This window comes from Hevea brasiliensis, chromosome 8, assembly GCF_030052815.1.
Source record: "Hevea brasiliensis isolate MT/VB/25A 57/8 chromosome 8, ASM3005281v1, whole genome shotgun sequence".
Taxonomy (NCBI): domain Eukaryota; kingdom Viridiplantae; phylum Streptophyta; class Magnoliopsida; order Malpighiales; family Euphorbiaceae; genus Hevea; species Hevea brasiliensis.
In genome coordinates, this window is record NC_079500.1 from 45032896 (window position 1) to 45054343 (window position 21448).

Genomic DNA, 21448 nt, shown 5'->3' on the forward strand with positions numbered 1-21448 from the left:
TACTGATAAAATATTAATTTTATATTTCAAATATTAAAAATTTTTTTATTTTATTTCATAAAATTAGAAATAAAAAAATAAAAATATACACAAATAGAAAAAAAAAACCCACGATTTGCATTTTTCCCTCTTCCTCTTCCTCCTCCTCCTCCTCCTCCTCCATAGCATCCATAAGGGATTGCCCTATTCTTGGGGTCTAACACGACCATTTCGAACTTACCTAGCATCCATTGTTAGTACCCTTTCTTTCTCTTCTGTGAATAATGGTCGCCTTTACTCCTTTAACCTAGACTCTTGCCTTAAAGCCACTTCCATTCCTGATAAGTTCATAATTTATTAATTTTACTTCCATCACATTTAATGCTTCTAGTGTATTTTTATGCCTAATTCAGTTGATTAAAGTATAATTATCAATTAAGCATATTTTTAGAGAGTTGTTGGAATAATTGTGTTAAATGGAGAAATTTTCAGCATTTGCATTAATTTGACCTTTGCTGTATTTTCAGGTGTTTCTAAAGTTGTGGGTCTCCAAATCCAATGCTATTTAGTTCATTGAAAAGCTAAGTTAGAGCTCTAAAAATGACAAAAAGGGACCAAAGCCCAAATCAGTCTCCAAGGTTGTCAAAATGAGCTTTGGATCTATTATAAAAGCCTACTCTTGATGCGTCATGACCAGTCTTGGGATTTATTTTATATCTGGAGCACTAGAGGTCCAAATTAAGCAAACATAGGCCCAATTAAACCTTAAGAGCCACCTCTATAATTTCTACAAAGGGCTAGAAGTGAGATATGAAGGAGCAGAAGCGTGAAAAATACAAGTTTATACCATTGAATTCAAAAATTTTCACCTAGGGTCACATGCATCATGCAAGATTTATTTTTATCTATTTGATTTCAATGATAAACAACATATTAAAACTCTTTTAATATGTTTTTGGATCTATATTTGCCATTTAAGATTTTAAAATTAATCAGATTAATTTTAGAACCCTAGATTAAATCAAGAACGATTACACTAACCTCTTGATGCACTGCAGCATATTTGCACCTTTGAGATTCGTCTTCAGGACACCAACGGTTGTCCCTCTAGCTTTTCCATACCAAGAACACATATGGAAGCCCTTGAATATCTTTTAAAACTTTTTTCTACTGATTAGAAAATCAAGTTTTGCCTTTTAAAAGATTAGAGATGTAAACAGGACACTAGAAACAATTTCTAGTATTTTTAATTCAAGAGATTGATGGCTTATCTCTTTAAATTGATGAGAGATGAAGAGGAAGAGAGGGAGAGCTTCAAAATGGCATGAAAAAGGTGTGTGTCTGCTGGTTGTCTTTTATTTTTCTCATAACAACACTTATGTAGCTAGGTTAACACATTAAACCCTTGCCACATGTCACCCTTTGATTAGCTCTAGGTTTAAGTGACCCAATCACATTGTGCCAAGTGTCAAACCTATATTTAATCTAAATTTTAATCATCTTACATGATTAAAAGATATTTGGCAAGCTTATGTGTAATGCCATGTGTCACCATCTCTGTGACACCCCTTACCCGTGTACAGTATACCCGAGTAAGCAATGTCACACGGTGTACCGGCACACTCTAATATGCCTTATTTAATTTTTATCATGCTTTTGAATATAATTTGTGAAATATAATTTATTTAAGCCATTTATCGAAATTTTCATTTATTTGAGGTTCCGAAAATTTTAAAGAAAATACGGCAGAGTACCGGCTAAAAATGGAGAAAACAGTTCTTCGGAACCTGTTAAAAACACTTCCAATATTTATATTCAATCATCTCAAACTCCAATATCCAAAATCTTAACAATTTTCAATTTCGGTTCTCAACCACCTTTTCATTTCTCAAACATCCATTTCTCATAATGCTCATGTGCAACAATAAATAAATGCTCAAATTTTGCATTCTTAACCATAACTTTCATTATTTACATGAACATCAAAATACATTACATAAGTTCAAATACATATGAGGAAGTAAAAATTAGCTACAAAATATCAAAATGACGCCTAGTGTCCTACCAATGCACTGCAGAAGTTGAGGTGACACGGACACTGTGCAGAACTGCAGGATGGACTCACCCAGTCAGCGGTCTACTGGGCTCACGATCGGTATCTCCAGAACCTACGAGTGGCAAAACCAACGCGCTAAGCAATAATGCTTAGTGGTGCAATAATAAAATAAAGGAAATAGCAAGAAATAAATATGTAATGAATGTATATGTTATATTTGTTTGGTATTTGTATATCATTTACTTTGTCCACTTTTATTCATTTGGTTGCCCCAAGTAACCTACACTAGACGACTGGACTGGATAATGGGTAAACTGGCACTGGGTATCAAGTACCTCGGGCCGTCACACCATCGGTCACATATGCATCTCCTGGTGTGCAACGGAACAGCTAACAAGCTGTAAACAATATCAGGCACAAGGCTAAGTCTCAATGCAAGGTCAGAATGGCTAAAAGCCATAAAATCACGGAATGGCATATTGCCATGTGCAGTACTGCTAACTGAACCCTATTGGCATGCCAAACTATCCAAACCAATCTTGTTAGGTATACTAGGGCATTTGAAACTTTTAAATTCTTCAATTTGTGAATTTCATTTTTTGGTGTTACTATTCACCTCATTGGTCAACAAAAATGTTGACTTTTGGATAGAAAATATGTACATTGACTTGGCACTCCCAACATACCACATTTCATGTTTAAAACTTGTTAGAATTGGTCACCATTACTATTTCTAACTTAAAACCAAGAGGGCAGAAAATTTCAGTTTTTGTAGCATAAGTTTGCTGTTCCATTAAGCACTGTTGCAGTGGGAATTTGAGGAAATGACAAACATGAAAGTTGTTCCTTATTTTGTCTAGTTAAATTTCCTTTTTTTGAATCACTCCATTTGGAGTTTTGTAGCTCCAGATATGGCTCAAAAACCACAGCTGGCCGGATTGCCAATCTGCAGAATTGACTATATCTACAGTAACATGAACAGTGAATGTGATTGCATTTTTGAATTGGTTCTGGCCATAATTTGGGGTAGGTTTCCTCATGAAAGTTGTTTGTCTATGTCTTAACTTGTTTCTGTAAAAATTTCAGGTCAATTGACCAAATCTACAGTGAGTTATGGCCAAATGAACAGTTACTATTCATTTGGTCATTCTGCAGAATCAGTTGCAGGGTGTCCGGATTGGGGCCAACTTTTGGTCCTCTTGCTTTGGTCTTTTGGGCATGGTTTCTTCAGCAAAAATGTGACATTATAAGCCTAGTTTCATGTCCAATTGGCCAAACATCAATTGGACCAACACAGCCCAAGTTATGGCAGTCCAAGTGGACTGAAATTTCATCACCTATTTCTGTCCTAGGGCAGCCTACACATTCACTTTGCCATACTATTTTTCAGTCCAAATTGTGGTCAACTTACCTAAAATGGTCACTAATTGACCATTAAAATGTTCTCTAACAATTTCCTTAGCCAAGTCAATTTTTCACTTCTCAAAACCCTAATTCCCATATGAGTTTTCACAAATTCCTTATTCAACTCTTTCATTCTTTGTATATGTATATGTATACACTTTAAACATAAGCTCTAGTTCACTCTAAGTCCATCAAAACAATCAAAATAATTCCTTCACAAGGGCTGCCGAAAATTCATAGTATGTATACACATAATTCTTGTTCATTTTAGTTACAATTCTTACTCAATTCAAGTTACAAATCATAAAAATAAAGAGTTTTAAATATCTAATGCACTAACCTTGAATAGGGCAGATTTTTCCCAACTCAAACTTCACTTTCTTTCCTCTTCTTGGCTGCCAAAAGCTTCCCCTAGAGATATGGTCAAGTTTTAATGAAAGGAGTTAGGGTTTAGTGGTGTAACAAAGGAAGGAATTAAGCTTGCTTGATTGAACATCAATGGAGGGAGGAAAGGAAGAGGTTTCGGCTGGTTGGGGTCCAAAGGAAGAAGTTGACATTTTTCTTTTATTTTCAGCCTCTTTAGTTTGTTTTAAGTGTCTTTGTTATATGGTGATTGGTGGACCATTTTTAAATGACATAATTATGATGTCACAATTCCCATTTACTTACTTTTCTTCTTACTTTTGTTTTCTTATTTTCATTTCTCATTTTTAATAAATTTTTCATCAATATTAATTCATATTTTATGTCACAATATTTATTTACTCAATTGGACAAGTCGGCCAAAAATCACCTCTGAAGGCGAAATGACCAAAATGCCCTCTGTTTGGCTTAACGGGTCAAAATTGTCTGTACCGATTGAAAAATTTTTCTAGGTATTTTCTTGGCATTCTAATGCCATAGGAACCTCAGTAATCCTTCTCTGGAGTCCCAAAAATTATTTTATAATTTTTCCCCCGGGTCTAGGGCTCCTCGTTGCGAGAACCGCAACTTCCCTCTGGTTACCCATCGCTTGGGCACCGGCTCGTTTAACTCGGTTGTATTTTATTTCTAAAATTTTTACCAAATTTTTTTTATTAATATTTGAGTTAATTATGGTCCCTCACTGTAGTTTAAATATTTTTCCGGACGTTCTAGCTGTCCGGACCGACACCGGTCACCGGAACAGCAGGATGTACAGAGTTGCTACCGGGAGGGTGTTACAACTCTTCCCCTCTAATTTAAATTTCGTCCTCGAAATTTACCTGATGCAAACAGTTGAGGGAACTGTTGCCTCATCGTCTCTTCACTTTCCCAAGTTGCCTCCTCGGTGTTGTGGTGCCTCCATAGCACTTTCACCAGTGGAATCTGCTTGTTCCTCAACTCTTTCACTTCCCGAGCCAGGATCCGTAGAGGTTCTTCTTCATACGTCAAATCCAGTTGTATTTCAATTTCTTCCCTGGAGATGACATGTGAAGGATCGGAGCAGTATCTTTTGAGCATGGATACGTGAAACACATTGTGAATCTTGTCCAGCTCTGGTGGTAAAGCTAGCCTATAGGCCACTGGACCCACACGTTCAATGACTTCATATAGGCCAATGAACCTAGGGCTTAACTTACCTTTTCTTCCAAACCTCAGTACTTTCTTCCACGGTGACACCTTGAGGAACACTTTGTCGCCAACCACATATTCTATTTCCTTTCTCTTCAGGTCGGCATAAGATCTCTGTTTGTCTGAGGCAACCTTCAGATTGGCTTTGATTAGTTTCACTTTCTCCTCAGTCTGTTTCACCAGGTCTGGCCCCACCAGTTTGTCTTTGCCCAATTCAGTCCAGCACACTGGAGTTCTACATTTTCTCCCATACAGTGCTTCATATGGGGCCATTTAGATGCTAGCTTGGTAGCTATTGTTGTATGCAAATTCTGCCAGTGGGAGGTATCTATCCCAACTTCCCTCAAATTCAATGACACAACTCCTCAGCATATCCTCAAGGACCTGACATATATTTCATGTTATTGTTATCATTTTAGTTCAATATTTGTATTAATTCAATTGGTTCAATTGTTTACCTGGATTACTATTTCTGATTGCCTATCCGTCTGAGGATGGAAAACTGTGCTGAAGTGGAGTTGTGTACCCAAGGACTCATGCAACTTCTGTTAGTAGTATGCCCTAGAGCATATCATTTAGTATGTATCTTGTACATATTTTTAATAATAAAAGGCATTTCCACTTTTCCGTTTACATAATATATTTATGTGTAATAGAAAAGGTCCATTGATATTTTGTTAGAAATATTATTCTTAAGTTGTTAAGAATATGAGTGACAATATTTCTAGCACAAAGTATCATAAATAGGTTCACAATCGAGGATACTTCATAATAAGGACATGACTTATCGTAAAGATTGTATTCATGTTTGTTCCCAAGTTATTTATATGAGATATAAATAAGATGGAATGGTGAGTCTCATGCCATATAACAAACATGATAGGCACTTATAAATGATAAGTAGGCCGAACCAGTGACACTTATGACAAGCACATGGAGTTTACTCTTGTCAATGTTTTGTCATAAATCATATCAGTGCATATAATCTTTAGACCTGAGATAGCACAGTTATCTTGTATATAGGTAGTTTGAGTTTGATCTGCTTTCATACTTGTACTGTGTATGGGTATATGGGCATCTGTTGGCTCCTACTAGTTATATATGGAGGTAGGTGTTGATCAAGATGGAATCTGTTCCTCTAAGTAAATAGAGATAAAATCCTATGTTCATTTAATTGTTCTTGATGTTTAAAGTTCTGGCCAGACAGATAGATTTATTCGTAAAAGAGTTTCGATGAGAAAATCTTTTAATCAAGAACTGGAATTAAAAGAGAACATAATATTCATAGCAAATGGAGTTTGACATAAACCATGACTCCGGCTTGAGTTGGGATTTTTGTAGAGAGATTCTAGTGCATGGTAACATATGATTATAGGTTCATTTAAGGTAAACCTTATTACTAATTGGGTGGCCATGGCATGCTATGCTAGGTGTTAACCATGGTCTATGAGGTTCATAAAATGATTTAGAGAAATCATTTATGGTAAGAAAGAGTTCTGATGATATTAAGAGTTGATATCATTTCTCATTGCCAATTAGTGATGAGCCTAGTAAGTCACACACATACACAAGTTATCACCTATTTAAATATGATTTAATTAATTAATTAAAGAGTTTAATTGATTAATTAAATAGATTTGGTTTGCAATTAAATTGCAAAGTCCCTAGCATGACTTGAAACCAAATCTAGATTATTGGATGTGTAGTATAAATTAAATTTATATTTAAAGTGTTTAAATATGAATTTAATTGATGAGAAATTAATTAATAGAGATTAATTAATTAATTTATATTTGATATAAATTAATTAGAAGAAGAAAATAATTATTTTGGATTAAGAACTCAAAATTAAGACACAGGGGCATTTTGGTCATTTTGCAGTGTGACACGTGGCACCATGAGATGGTGACACATGGCATAACACATAAGCTTGCCAAATGTTTTTTTAATCATGTAAGATGATTAAAATCAAGATTAAATATAGGTTTGACACTTGGCACAATGTGATTGGGTCACTTAAACCTAGAGCTAATCAAAAGGTGACATGTGGCTAGGGTTTAATGTGTTAACCTAGCTATTTAAGTGTGGTTATGAAAAGAAAACATAACCAGCAGCCTCTCCTCTCAATTGTCAGGCCACTTTGAGCCTCTCCAGCTATTTCTCTTCATCTCTCATCAATTCAAAGAGATTAGCCATCAATCTCTTGAATTAAGAACGCTAGAAATTGTTTCTAGTGTCCTGTTTACATCTCTAATATCTTAAAAGGCAGAACTTGAATTTCTAATTAATAGAAAAGGCTTTAGAAGCTGTTCAAGGGCTGCCATAGGGTTTATTGGTGTGGACAAGCTAGAGGGACAACATCCGTGTCTCAAGACGAATCTCAAAGCGCAGACATTTGCAGCACATTAAGAGGTTAGTGTAATCGTTCTTGATTTAATCTAGGGTTCTAAAATTAATCTGATTAATTTTAAAATCTTAAATGGCAAATACAGATCTAAAAACATATTAAAAGAGTTTTAATATGTTGTTTATCATTGAAATCAAATAGATAAAAATAAATCTTGCATGGTGCTTGAGACCCTAGGTGAAAATTTTTGAATTTAATGGTATAATCTTGTATTTTTCACGCTTCCGATCCTTCAATTGGTATCAGAGCCACTATATTTGCCATTTAGATTGTTGATTATATAATTTAATTGTGTGTTTGATCATGAGATCAAGAGATTCATTGCTGGTTGGATCATGAGATGTGGCGTCACACATGGTGAAGCCACCATTGGTGGCGGCAACAATGGATCCATGGGTGATTCAAGGTTTGGCTTTTAATTCTGCAATTGTTGTATGATCTAAGGCCTATTCTTTGACTAATTAAAGTGTTTAATTAGTTGTTTTAATCACACAATTAAATTATGATTCAAATCAGAATTTTAAAAAATGTTTGAATGTGATTCAAATCTGAATTTTAAAAGTTGTTTGAATGTGATTCAAATCTGAATTTTTAAAGTTGTTTGAATCATATTTAAATCTGATTTTTTAAAATTGATTCAATAAAATTCAGATCTGATTTTTTAAAAAATATTTGAATGTGATTCAAATCTGATTTTTTAAAAAATGTTTGAATGTGATTCAAATCTGAATTTTTGAAGTTGTTTGAATGTGATTCAAATCTGAATTTTTAAATTTGTTTGAATGAGATTCAAATCTGAATTTTTAAATTTATTTGAATCATATTCAAATCTGGATTTTTAAGTTGAATATGAGATATTCAATTTAATTTAAGTATGTATGTTTTATTTAATTGTTAAATAGTGATATGCATGATGGATGATCATGGACTATAAAAGACCAATGTGATTGGATTTATTTCTTTTATGTTTCTTTGGGATTGTAAATTAATTAATTTATTTTAATTTTTTTGGGCATGTATTATTAAGTTTGTAATAATTTTTGGGTTGTAATTTCATTTATTTAAGTTCTTGTAAATTCGCCTTGGTATGCCAAGGATTACTATGTAATATTGGATTGCAAGAAGTTCAAGGAGGTCAAGAGCATTGGTGGGACCAGTGGGAGGAATTCAATATCAAGTGTTGATTATGTACTCCTTCAGCAACTCTTGTAAAATGAATGAATGAAATGCACCTAGGAATGCCCTGATTCAATTCTTGGTGGCTCAGAATTGAATCCCTTAGAAAGTCCATGATCATACCATATTTACTGCTTATCCATGAATGCATGAGATGTATGGGAATGTATGCAATTATATGATATATGCATGCTAAATGGATAATGTGCAAAGTGAGACCTTAATAGTAATTAGGATGGCTATAAAATCTTCCAAACAAATGATTAAGTTGGAAATGGTATAATTAAAGTAATTATAACATAAGCCCTCCATTGGGGCAATTATTTTAAGAAATTTTAAATAGTTGCATGAGATGCAATTAATTTAAGAGATTTTCTTACGAATAATTGTTAAGCATGAGATGTTGTAAATATGTAAATGGTTTAGTGGCCAATATTGGATGTACCTGAGGACATTAAAATTATTTGCATAATTACTGGCTCAATGGGATCAACTTAACTAATGCAAGATAAGTCAATAATGGATGTACCTGAGATTTTGAGCATTAGGGGCTAGGTAAAGGATTGAACCTCACATGAGATGTGATGGGCAAAGAGTTGCTCACTTATAGTTTATTGTAATTCCAATAATGGATGTACCTGAGGATGATCAATAGAATTATAAGAATTCAATCACCCACTAGAAATCCATCCAACTAGGATTTCCGTTTTCTACTTTGGAAGTGTAGGATTTGCTAAGTTAGTGGGAGGACCAATTTGATTAAAAGACCATAATCATTTTGGTTAATTACATGATACATTTACTAATTAATCTGGTTATTTTCTGCGATTAATTTTACGATAAAAATGAGCACAAAACAACCACCACCATCCAATATCCTTGCAAGCATACTTGATCACAATAGGTTGACAGGACCTAATCAGATTGGCTAAGAAATTTGAAACTTGTCCTGAACCTTGAACATATAGGATATGTTCTAGATTCAAATGTTCCTGGTCCCTTACCTCCAGAGGCCACACAAGAGGAACATGAAACTTTGGACAAGTGGAAGGAGCATGATATGAGAGCTAAGTGTTACATGCTTGCTTCCATGAGTAATGAGTTACAGAAGCAATATGAGAACATGCAGAGTGCGAGTGAGATCCTCCTTCACCTACAAGAGTTGTATGGTGAGCACAGCAGGAATGCTAGGTATGAGATATCTAGACAGCTATTCCGTATGAGGAAGTCTGAGGGACAGAATATTGGGGATCATGTCCACAAGATGATTCGGATGATTGAGCAGTTGGAACATCTTGACTTTAACATGGATTTCCAACTACAGACGGATTTGATCCTTCAGTCCCTTCCTGAGTCTTTTGGGAATTTTGTGACAAATTTCCATATGACTAAACAGGAATGCACCTTAGCTGAATTACTCAACATGCTGGTTATTGCCCAAAAGAATATGCCAGGCAATAAAGGAAAAGAGGTAGCTTTGGTTGCATCTTCTTCTACTGGAAAGTCCAACAAGAAGAAGGGCAATAAGAAAAAGAAACCTCAGATTCCTGGTCCTTCTAAGAAAATAGCTAAACAGAAAAGGAAGACTAAAGCTGATGAAGGCAAAGGAAAGTGTTTCCACTGCCAACAGGAAAGTGTTTCCATTGCCAATAGGAAAGTGTTTCCATTGCCAGTAAGAAAGTGTTTCCACTGGCCAGAGTATAGCAATCTAAATGAATGCAATGCCGTGGTGAAAACCAACTCAAGTTCAAAATATATTTAGCACTTAAGGTTATGTCATGTTGCAGAAGATAGGATTACAAAATTGGAGAAAATGGGAATTCTATCCTTATTGGACTCTGAGCCTACTCCAACTTGTGAATCTTGCCTTCAGGGCAAAATGACTAGATCACCCTTTGTTGGGCAAAGGCTAAGAGCTGAAAATATTTTGGAGCTAATACATATTGATGTATGTGGTCCATTTAAAGAAATGGCTAGAGGGGGCTTTCATTATTTTATTGCCTTTACTGATGATAAATCAAGGTTTGGGTATTTGTATTTGATGAAATACAAACATGAATCTTTTGAAAAGTTCAAAGAATTTAAATCTGAAGTAGAAAATCAAACAGGAAAGAATATTAAAGCTCTTCGATCAGATCGTGGAGGTGAATATTTGAGTACTGAATTTGATGAATACTTGAGAGAGCATGGCATTGTTTCTCGGTGACTCCTCCAGAACGCCATACGGTGAATGGTGTATCTGAAAGGAGAAATCGGACCCTATTGGATATGGTACGTAGTATGATGAGCTATACTGATATGCCAATCTCCTTTTGGGGATTTGCATTAGAATCAGCTTTGTATATTCTGAATAGGATTCCATCAAAATCAGTTTCTTCCACACCTTATGAGATATGGCATGGAAGAAAAATCAAGTCTTAAGCATGTTAAGATTTGGGGTTGTCCAAATTATATCAAAAAGTCAACACGATAAATTGGAGACCGGATCGTAAAAGGTCGATTTGTTGGATATCCAAAAGATAGTTTTGGATATTATTTTTATTTGCCTACTTCACAAAAGGTTGTGATAAGTAGAGATGCCACATTTCTTGAACAACGGTTTGTTCAAGAAGGAGGCAAAGAAGGCAAATAGAGTTAGAATTGGAGAATTTCGACCAACCATCAGATCGATGGATATAGATCCATCTAGTCAACCTATACCCATTGATGAAACATCTACACTGTTCCTCGTAGAACAACTGGTATCTCACCCACGGTGAGATATGGTTTTATTCATGAAGAAGAACAAGAGTTGTCTACTCATGAAGAAGTAGATCATGGAGATGATCCACTTACCTATGAAGAAGCTATATCAGATATAGACTCTTCAAAATGGATTAATGCTATGAAATCCGAGATTGATTCCATGTATAAGAATCAAGTTTGGGATCTTGTTGACCCACCTGAAGGTATTGTACCTATAGGGAACAAATGGATTTTCAAGAAGAAAATTGGTTCTAATGGAAAGGTAGAGACCTATAAGGCAAGGCTAGTAGCGAAAGGGTTTCGCCAAAGGCAAGGAATCGACTATGAGGAGACTTTCTCGCCTGTTGCCATGCTTAAATCAATTAGGATTTTATTAGCAATAGCTGCATACTATGATTATGAGATTTGGCAGATGGATGTCAAAAATTTTCTCAATGGATACATTGAAGAAAACATTTTCATGGAACAACCTAAGGGATTTGAATCCCAAGATGGTTCCAAGGTATGCAAGCTAAAGCGATCCATTTATGGGTTGAAACAAGCTTCGAGGAGTTGGAACATCCATTTTGATGAAGCCATTAAATCTTTTGGTTTTATCAAAAATGAGGATGAGCCATGTTTATATAAGAAGGTTAGTGACAGTGCTATCACTTTCCTTGTCTTATATGTGGATGACATACTGTTGATGGGTAATGATACAGGTATGTTGACAACTATAAAGGTATGGTTGTCAAATACATTCTCCATGAAAGACTTAGGGGAGGCAACCTATATTCTTGGGATTCGTATCTATAGAGATAGAGAGAAACGAATAATTGGTTTATCCCAAAGTCTATACTTGGAAAAAGGTGTTAAAGAGGTTTAACATGCTTGATTCCACGAGAGGATTGTTACCAGTGAGACATGGTATCCATCTTTCTAAAGAGATGTCTCCAAAGACACTTGAAGAAAGAGATAAGATGGCCAGGATTCCATGTGCTTCGGCTATTGGAAGTTTAATGTATGCAATGTTGTGTACTAGGCCGGATATCGCATATGCTGTTAGTTTGACTAGCAGGTATCAATCCAATCCAGGTTTGGAACATCGATAGTCACAAGAATATTCTTAAGTACTTGAGAAGAACTAAGGATTTATTCTTGATTTATGGAGGTGGAGACTTGCAATTGGATGGTTATACTGATTCTGATTTCCAATCAGATATCGATGATATAAAGTCTACCTCTGGATATGTGTTCATTTGTAATGGAGGTGCAGTCAGTTGGAAGAGTTCCAAACAGAGCACGACTGCAGATTCCACTACGTAGGTCGAGTATATTGTCGCATCGATGTCGCAAAGGAAGTCGCTTGGATTAAAAGTTCGTGATGTAACTTATAGTAGTTCCTTCCATTGAGTCGTTAGCTCCATTACACCGTGACAACAATGGAGTAGTCATACTGAGCTAAGGAACTAAGGTCTCACCCAAAATCCAAACAGATAGAAAGGCACTACCACATTATCGTGAGAAATAGTTGGGCGAGGCGATGTAGCCATGCGAAGAAATAGCATCACCTGAAAATCCACCGATCCATTCACTAAGCCTATGTCACGCACTCGCTTAGACCGACATCTTGAGAAGACAGTCTAAGATATTGTAATGAATGTCTATAGTGCTAGTGGTAGATTGTTAGTAGTATTCCCTTGAGCATTTCATTTAGTATGTATCTTGTACATTTTTTTAATAATAATAGGCATTTACACTTTTCCGCTTACATAATATATTTATGTGTAATAGAAAAGGTCCATTGATATTTTGTTAGAAATATTATTCTTAAGTTGTTAAGAATATGAGTGACAATATTTCTAGCACAAAGTATCATAAATAGGTTCACAATCGAGGATACTTCATAATAAGGACATGACTTATCCGTAAAGATTGTATTCATGTTTGTTCCCAAGTTATTTATATGAGATATAAATAAGATGGAATGGTGAGTCTCATGCCATATAACAAACATGATAGGCACTTATAAATGATAAGTAGGTCAACTAGGTGACACTTATGACAAGCACATGGAGTTTACTCTTGTCAATGTTTTGTCATAAATCATATCGAGGCATATAATCTTTAGACCTGAGATAGCACGATTATCTTGTATATAGGTAGTTTGAGTTTGATACGCTTTCATACTTGTACTGTGTATGGGTATATGGGCATCTGTTGGCTCCTACTAGTTATATATGGAGGTAGGTGTTGATCAAGATGGAATCTGCCTCTAAGTAAATAGAGATAAAATCCTATGTTCATTTAATTGTTCTTGATGTTTCAAGTTCTGCCAGACAGATAGATTTATTCGTAAAAGAGTTTCGATGAGAAAATCTTTTAATCAAGAACTGAATTAAAAGAGAACATAATATTCATAGCAAATGGAGTTTGACATAAACCATGACTCAGCTTGAGTTGGGATTTTGTAACAGAGATTCTAGTGCATGGTAACATATGATTATAGGTTCATTTAAGGTAAACCTTATTACTAATTGGGTGGCCATGGCATGCTATGCTAGGTGTTAACCATGGTCTATGAGGTTCATAAAATGATTTATAGAAATCATTTATGGTAAGAAAGAGTTCGATGATATTAAGAGTTGATATCATTTCTCATTGCCAATTAGTGATGAGCCTAGTAAGTCACACACATACACAAGTTATCACCTATTTAAATATGATTTAATTAATTAATTAAAGAGTTTAATTGATTAATTAAATAGATTTGGTTTGCAATTAAATTGCAAAGTCCCTAGCATGACTTGAAACCAAATCTAGATTATTGGATGTAGTATAAATTAAATTTATATTTAAAGTGTTTAAATATGAATTTAATTGATGAGAAATTAATTAATAGAGATTAATTAATTAATTTATATTTGATATAAATTAATTAGAAGAAGAAAATAATTATTTTGGATTAAGAACTCAAAATTAAGACACAGGGGCATTTTGGTCATTTTGCAGTGTGACACGTGGCACCATGAGATGGTGACACATGGCATAACACATAAGCTTGCCAAATGTTTTTTTAATCATGTAAGATGATTAAAATCAAGATTAAATATAGGTTTGACACTTGGCACAATGTGATTGGGTCACTTAAACCTAGAGCTAATCAAAAGGTGACATGTGGCTAGGGTTTAATGTGTTAACCTAGCTATTTAAGTGTGGTTATGAAAAGAAAACATAACCAGCAGCCTCTCCTCTCAATTGTCAAGCCACTTTGAGCCTCTCCAGCTATTTCTCTTCATCTCTCATCAATTCAAAGAGATTAGCCATCAATCTCTTGAATTAAGAACGCTAGAAATTGTTTCTAGTGTCCTGTTTACATCTCTAATCTCTTAAAAGGCAGAACTTGAATTTCTAATTAATAGAAAAGGCTTTAGAAGCTGTTCAAGGGCTGCCATAGGTGTTCTTGGTGTGGACAAGCTAGAGGGACAACATCCGTGTCCTCAAGATGAATCTCAAAGGCGCATACGCTGCAGACATCAAGAGGTTAGTGTAATCGTTCTTGATTTAATCTAGGGTTCTAAAATTAATCTGATTAATTTTAAAATCTTAAATGGCAAATACAGATCCAAAAACATATTAAAAGAGTTTTAATATGTTGTTTATCATTGAAATCAAATAGATAAAAATAAATCTTGCATGGTGCTTGTGACCCTAGGTGAAAATTTTTGAATTCAATGGTATAATCTTGTATTTTTCACGCTTCCGATCCTTCAACTTCTTCCAAAATCTCGATGTGAACCTTGGGTCTCGATCAGATATGATGGAAAGTGGAATTCCATGCAGTCTAATTATCTCCCTGATATACAATTCTGCTAACTTCTCCAGTGAGTAGTCAGTCCTAACTGGCAGAAAGTGTGCTGACTTGGTCAATCTATCCACTATTACCCATGCTGCATCATGTTTCTTCCGGGTGAGAGGTAGACCACTTACAAAATCCATGGTGACCCGATCCCATTTCCATTCAGGTATGCGTATAGGCTGTAGCAATCCTGATGGAACTTGATGTTCTGCCTTGACTTGCTGACATGTCAAGCATTTAGTCACATAGTCAGCTATGTCCTTTTTCATACCAGGCCACCAATACTGAAGCTTCAGATCATGATACATCTTTGTACTTCCTGGGTGCATAGCATATACACTGGTGTGTGCCTCTTTTAGAATACTGGCCTTCAATTCCCCATTATCTGGTACACACAGTCTTCCTTTGTAATACAGACACCCATCTGCTTTCACCTCATGGTCAGTTGCTTTTCCCTCTGGGATTTTGCTCATAATAGCCAGTAACTTTTCATCTACTTTTTGCCCATTTAAATTCTGCTGTAGCAGGTTTGGCCTCACTAGCAACTCAGCCAAAATAGCTCCATCTTGAATCAAAGATAGACGAGCATTCAATGATCTCAAAGCTGTGATGGACTTTCTGCTCAAAGCATCAGCAACTACATTTGCCTTCCCAGGATGGTAGTCAATCACACAATCATAATCCTTCAGGAACTCAATCCATCACCTCTGTCTAAGGTTGAGCTCCCTCTGAGTTGGCAAATATTTCAGGCTTTTGTGGTCTGTGTAAATGTAGCACTTTTCACCATACAAGTAATGCCTCCATATCTTCAGTGCGAAGATAATTGCTGCAAGCTCTAGATCATGGGTAGGGTAATTCTGTTCATGTGGCCTTAGCTGCCTGGAAGCATAAGCGACCACCTTTCCCTCTTGTATCAAGACACACCCTAGCCCATTATGTGAGGCATCACTGTAGACCACAAAGTCTTTTCCTGACACTTGGTGTGCTGCGATGCCTCTGTCAACATAGCCTTCAACTTCTCAAACTGGTCCGACACTTGTCATTCGGTCAAATCTAACATTCTTGTGTAACAACTTGGTCATTGTAGAAGCTATGATAGAAAATCCCTTAACAAATCTTCTGTACTACCCAGCTAGCCCCAACATGCTTCTGACCTCAGTTGTATTCCTGGGAGTCTTCCAGTCCATCAGTGCTTCTAAATTCTTGGGATCCACCCTAATCACATCAACTGACACTAGGTGTCCAAGGAATGAAATCTCATTCATCCTAAAGTCACACTTGGACAACTTAGCATCTGACTTCTTTTCCTTGTGGTTTGCAGAACAATCCTCAAATGCTCATCATGTTCTTCACTGGTCTTGGAATACACCAAAATATCATCAATAAAGACCACTACGAACCGATCTAGGTATGGATGGAAGATACGGTTCATAAGGTCCATAAATGCTGCTGGTGCATTTGTTAGGCCAAAGGGCATCACCAGAAACTCATAATGCCCATACCGGGTCTGAATGCGATCTTTGGCACATCTGCATCCTTCACCCTCAATCGATGATACCACGATGCGAGATCAATCTTAGAAAATACTCCTGCTCCCTTCAACTGATCAAACAGATCATCAATTCTAGGCAACGGATATTTGTTCTTCACAGTCACTTTATTCAACTGCCGGTAATCAATGCAAAGCCTCAAAGTCCCATCCTTCTTCTTTACAAACAGCACTGGAGCTCCCCATGGTGACACACTGGGGCGTATGAACCCCTTATCAAGCAACTCTTGCAACTGAGTTTTCAACTCCCTCAATTCTGTGGGTGCCATCCTATAAGGAGCAATGGAAATGGGTGCTGTACCCGGCAGTGTCTCAATAGCAAATTCAACTTCCCTTTCTGGTGGCAAACCAGGCAACTCTTTGGGAAATACCTCTGGGAAATCTCTTACTGTGGGTATGTCACCCAGGTTTGGCTTAGCCTGCCTAGTATCCACCACATGTTCTTGGTAGGCTTCACAGCCTTTTCTCATCATTCTTCTTGCAACTGTGGCTGAGATGACATTGGACAAGAAATCTGTCCTTTCACCCACAACTGTAATCTCATTACCCTCAGGAGTTTTCAGAGAAATTCTCTTCAATTTGCAATCAACTATTGCCTGATGACGTGACAACCAGTCCATTCCCAAAATCACGTCAAACTCGTGGAAGGGCAACTCAATCAGGTCTGCCAAGAATTCATACCCCTGAATCCTTAACGGGCAACCCTTGTATACCTTGTTCACCACTACACTGTGACCCAATGGATTAGTGACCAGAATGTCTTGGTCACTCTCCCCTATTAGTATCCCCCTTTCTACGGGTAAGTTGATGCAAATGTAGGAATGAGTGGATCCTGGATCCACCAATGCATGCACAGGAGTATTGTAGAGGGAGAACGTACCCACGATGACGTCAGGGCATCTTGCTCCTCTTGAGCTCTCGGGGAATAATTTACGCGGGTGGTCCGTTATCCGCCTCTCTGGCGGCTCGGATGCAGCCTGCATGATGGTCCCACCGCGTCGGACTTACAGATTTTTACCTCTCTGTAGTGCGAGGCAGTGCATGCGCTTGTGTTGGAGTAGGCTGTAGTAGTTCTCGTGGCGGTTCCTCGGTGATGCTCTGTCGACCCACATCTTAAACAGGCACGATTACTCTCCAACACTCTCCCTTGTGCCATTTGCACAATGTGGACATGCGAGAAGATGTTGGGGCTGGTCCCTGAACCCCATCCTCGAGAGCTGCCCACAGATGGTGTGGACTGACCTCTCCTAGGGGTGAACTGTGGCCTGGGCCCCTAAGATTGACCCTGACCATGTGGCTGACCTGAACTCTGTGCAGGTGGACCTTTGAACCTCTTCCCAGATGCAGGAGCTGAACTAGACTGACCTGGGCCCCTCTTCTGCTGTCTATCCCTTACAGTCCGCCTCCGATTCTCACTTTTTCAACCCTTATTGCAGCTTCCACTAACTTGCTAAATTCTGTGATTCCCAAGGCAGTGAGCTGGATCTTGATGTTATCATTTAGTCCCTCTTCAAATCTCTTACACCTTTCAACTTCATTAGGGACTATCTCCCTTCCGTAGCGGCTTAATCGGACAAATTCCTTCTCATACTCGGCCACTGATAGCTGTCTCTGCCTCAGGTTAATGAACTCTCTTCTTCTCTCTTCCAGGTATACAGTACCCACATATTTCTTCTTGAACTTGGAGAGAAAGAAGTCCCAAGTTACAGCTTCTGGCTGCACTTCACTAGACACAGTGTCCCACCATTCGTAGGCATCGTCTTGCAACAAGGATACTGCAGCTTCTAGATTTTGCTCTGAGGTGCAGTGGAGTTGTTTTAAGACTCTGCCCGTTCTGTTCAACCAATTCTCGGCTGCAACAGAGTCATCTTCTCTCTTACCGAAAAAGTCCACTGCTCCAAACTTCCTTAGCCTTTCCAGGTGTGATTTCTGCTGTGGAGCTATTGGTGGTGGTGGTGGTGCTGGCATTACTCCGGCCATTTGTCTAAAGAAATCGGCCATTTGTTGGAACATGGCCTGTGGAGGCTGAGCAGGCTCGGCTTGAGCTGGCGGAGCAGGTTCTCCCATGCCCCCAGTCTCCGCTGCTGCAGGTGGAGCATGACTCTCCACTTCCTCCTCGACTGCTCTTTGAGATGAAGGGTCCATATCCTATTCAAAATAAGAAAGACAAACAGATCTGCATTAGTGTCACCTCGACTCTTACAAATGCAATGCATGGTATGGACTCAATCTAGGCCCAGAAACGCCTAAACCGTGCTCTGATACCACTAAATGTGACACCCCTTACCCGTGTACAGTATACCCGAGTAAGCAATGTCACACGGTGTACCGGCACACTCTAATATGCCTTATTTAATTTTTATCATGCTTTTGAATATAATTTGTGAAATATAATTTATTTAAGCCATTTATCGAAATTTTCATTTATTTGAGGTTCCGAAAATTTTAAAGAAAATCCGGCAGAGTACCGGCTAAAAATGGAGAAAACAGTTCTTCGGAACCTGTTAAAAACACTTCCAATATTTGTATTCAATCATCTCAAACTCCAATATCCAAAATCTCAACAATTTTCAATTTCGGTTCTCAACCACCTTTTCATTTCTCAAACATCCATTTCTCATAATGCTCATATGCAATAATAAATAAATGCTCAAATTTTGCATTCTTAACCATAACTTTCATTATTTACATGAACATCAAAATACATTACATAAGTTCAAATACATATGAGGAAGTAAAAATTAGCTACAAAATATCAAAATGACGCCTAGTGTCCTACTAATGCACTGCAGAAGTTGAGGTGACACGGACACTGTGCAGAACTGCAGGATGGACTCACCCAGTCAGCGGTCTACTGGGCTCACGATCGGTATCTCCAGAACCTACGCGTGGCAAAAGCAACGCGTTAAGCAATAATGCTTAGTGGTGCAATAATAAAATAAAGGAAATAGCAAGAAATAAATATGTAATGAATGTATATGTTATATTTGTTTGGTATTTGTATATCATTTACTTTGTCCACTTTTATTCATTTGGTTGCCCAAGTAACCTACACTAGACGCATCGGATCGATAACGGGTAACCGCATCGTATCAAGTACCTCGGGCTATCACACCATCGGTCACATATGCATCTCCCGGTGTGCAACGGAACAGCTAACAAGTCAGAACAATATCGTGCACAAGGCCAAGTCTCAATGCAAGGTCGAATGGCTAAAAGCCATAAAATCACGGAATGGCATATTGCCATGTGCGATCGCTAATCGAACCCTATTGGCATGCCAAACTATCCAAACCAATCTTGTTAGGTATACTAGGGCATTTGAAACTTTTAAATTCTTCAATTTGTGAATTTCATTTTTTGGTGTTACTATTCACCTCATTGGTCAACAAAAATGTTGACTTTTGGATAGAAAATATGTACATTGACTTGGCACTCCCAACATACCACATTTCATGTTTAAAACTTGTTAGAATTGGTCACCATTACTATTTCTAACTTAAAACCAAGAGGGCAGAAAATTTCAGTTTTTGTAGCATAAGTTTACTGTTCCATTAAGCTAATCACAGTGGGAATTTGAGGAAATGACAAACATGAAAGTTGTTCCTTATTTTGTCTAGTTGAATTTCCTTTTTTTGAATCACTCCATTTGGAGTTTTGTAGCTCCAGATATGGCTCAAAAACCACAGCTGGCCGGATTGCCAATCTGCAGAATTGACTATATCTACAGTAACATGAACAGTGAATGTGATTGCATTTTTGAATTGGTTCTGGCCATAATTTGGGGTAGGTTTCTTCATGAAAGTTGTTTGTCTATGTCTTAACTTGTTGCTGTAAACATTTCAGGTCAATTGACCAAATCTACAGTGAGTTATGGCCTGTTCATTTGGTAATTCTGCAGAATCAGTTGCAGGGTGTCCGGATTGGGGCCAACTTTTGGTCCTCTTGCTTTGGTCTTTTGGGCATGGTTTCTTCAGCAAAAATGTGCCATTATAAGCCTAGTTTCATGTCCAATTGGCCAAACACCAATTGGACCAACACAGCCCAAGTTATGGTAGTCCAAGTGGACTGAAATTTGATCACCCCGCTGTCCTAGGGCAGCCTACACATTCACTTTGCCATACTATTTTTCAGTCCAAATTGTGGTCAACTTACCTAAAATGGTCACTAATTGACCATTAAAATGTTCTCTAACAATTTCCTAAGCCAAGTCAAATTTTCACTTCTCAAAACCCTAATTCCCATATGAGTTTTCACAAATTCCTTATTCAACTCTTTCATTCTTTGTATATGTATATGTATACACTTTAAACATAAGCTCTAGTTCACTCTAAGTCCATCAAAACAATCAAAATAATTCCTTCACAAGGGCTACCGAAAATTCATAGTATGTATACACATAATTCTTGTTCATTTTAGTTACAATTCTTACTCAATTCAAGTTACAAATCATAAAAATAAAGAGTTTTAAGTATCTAATGCACTAACCTTGAATAGGGCAGATTTTTCCCAACTCAAACTTCACTTTCTTTCCTCTTCTTGGCTGCCAAAAGCTTCCCCTAGAGATATGGTCAAGTTTTAATGAAAGGAGTTAGGGTTTAGTGGTGTAACAAAGGAAGGAATTAAGCTTGCTTGATTGAACATCAATGGAGGGAGGAAAGGAAGAGGTTTCGGCTGGTTGGGGTCCAAAGGAAGAAGATG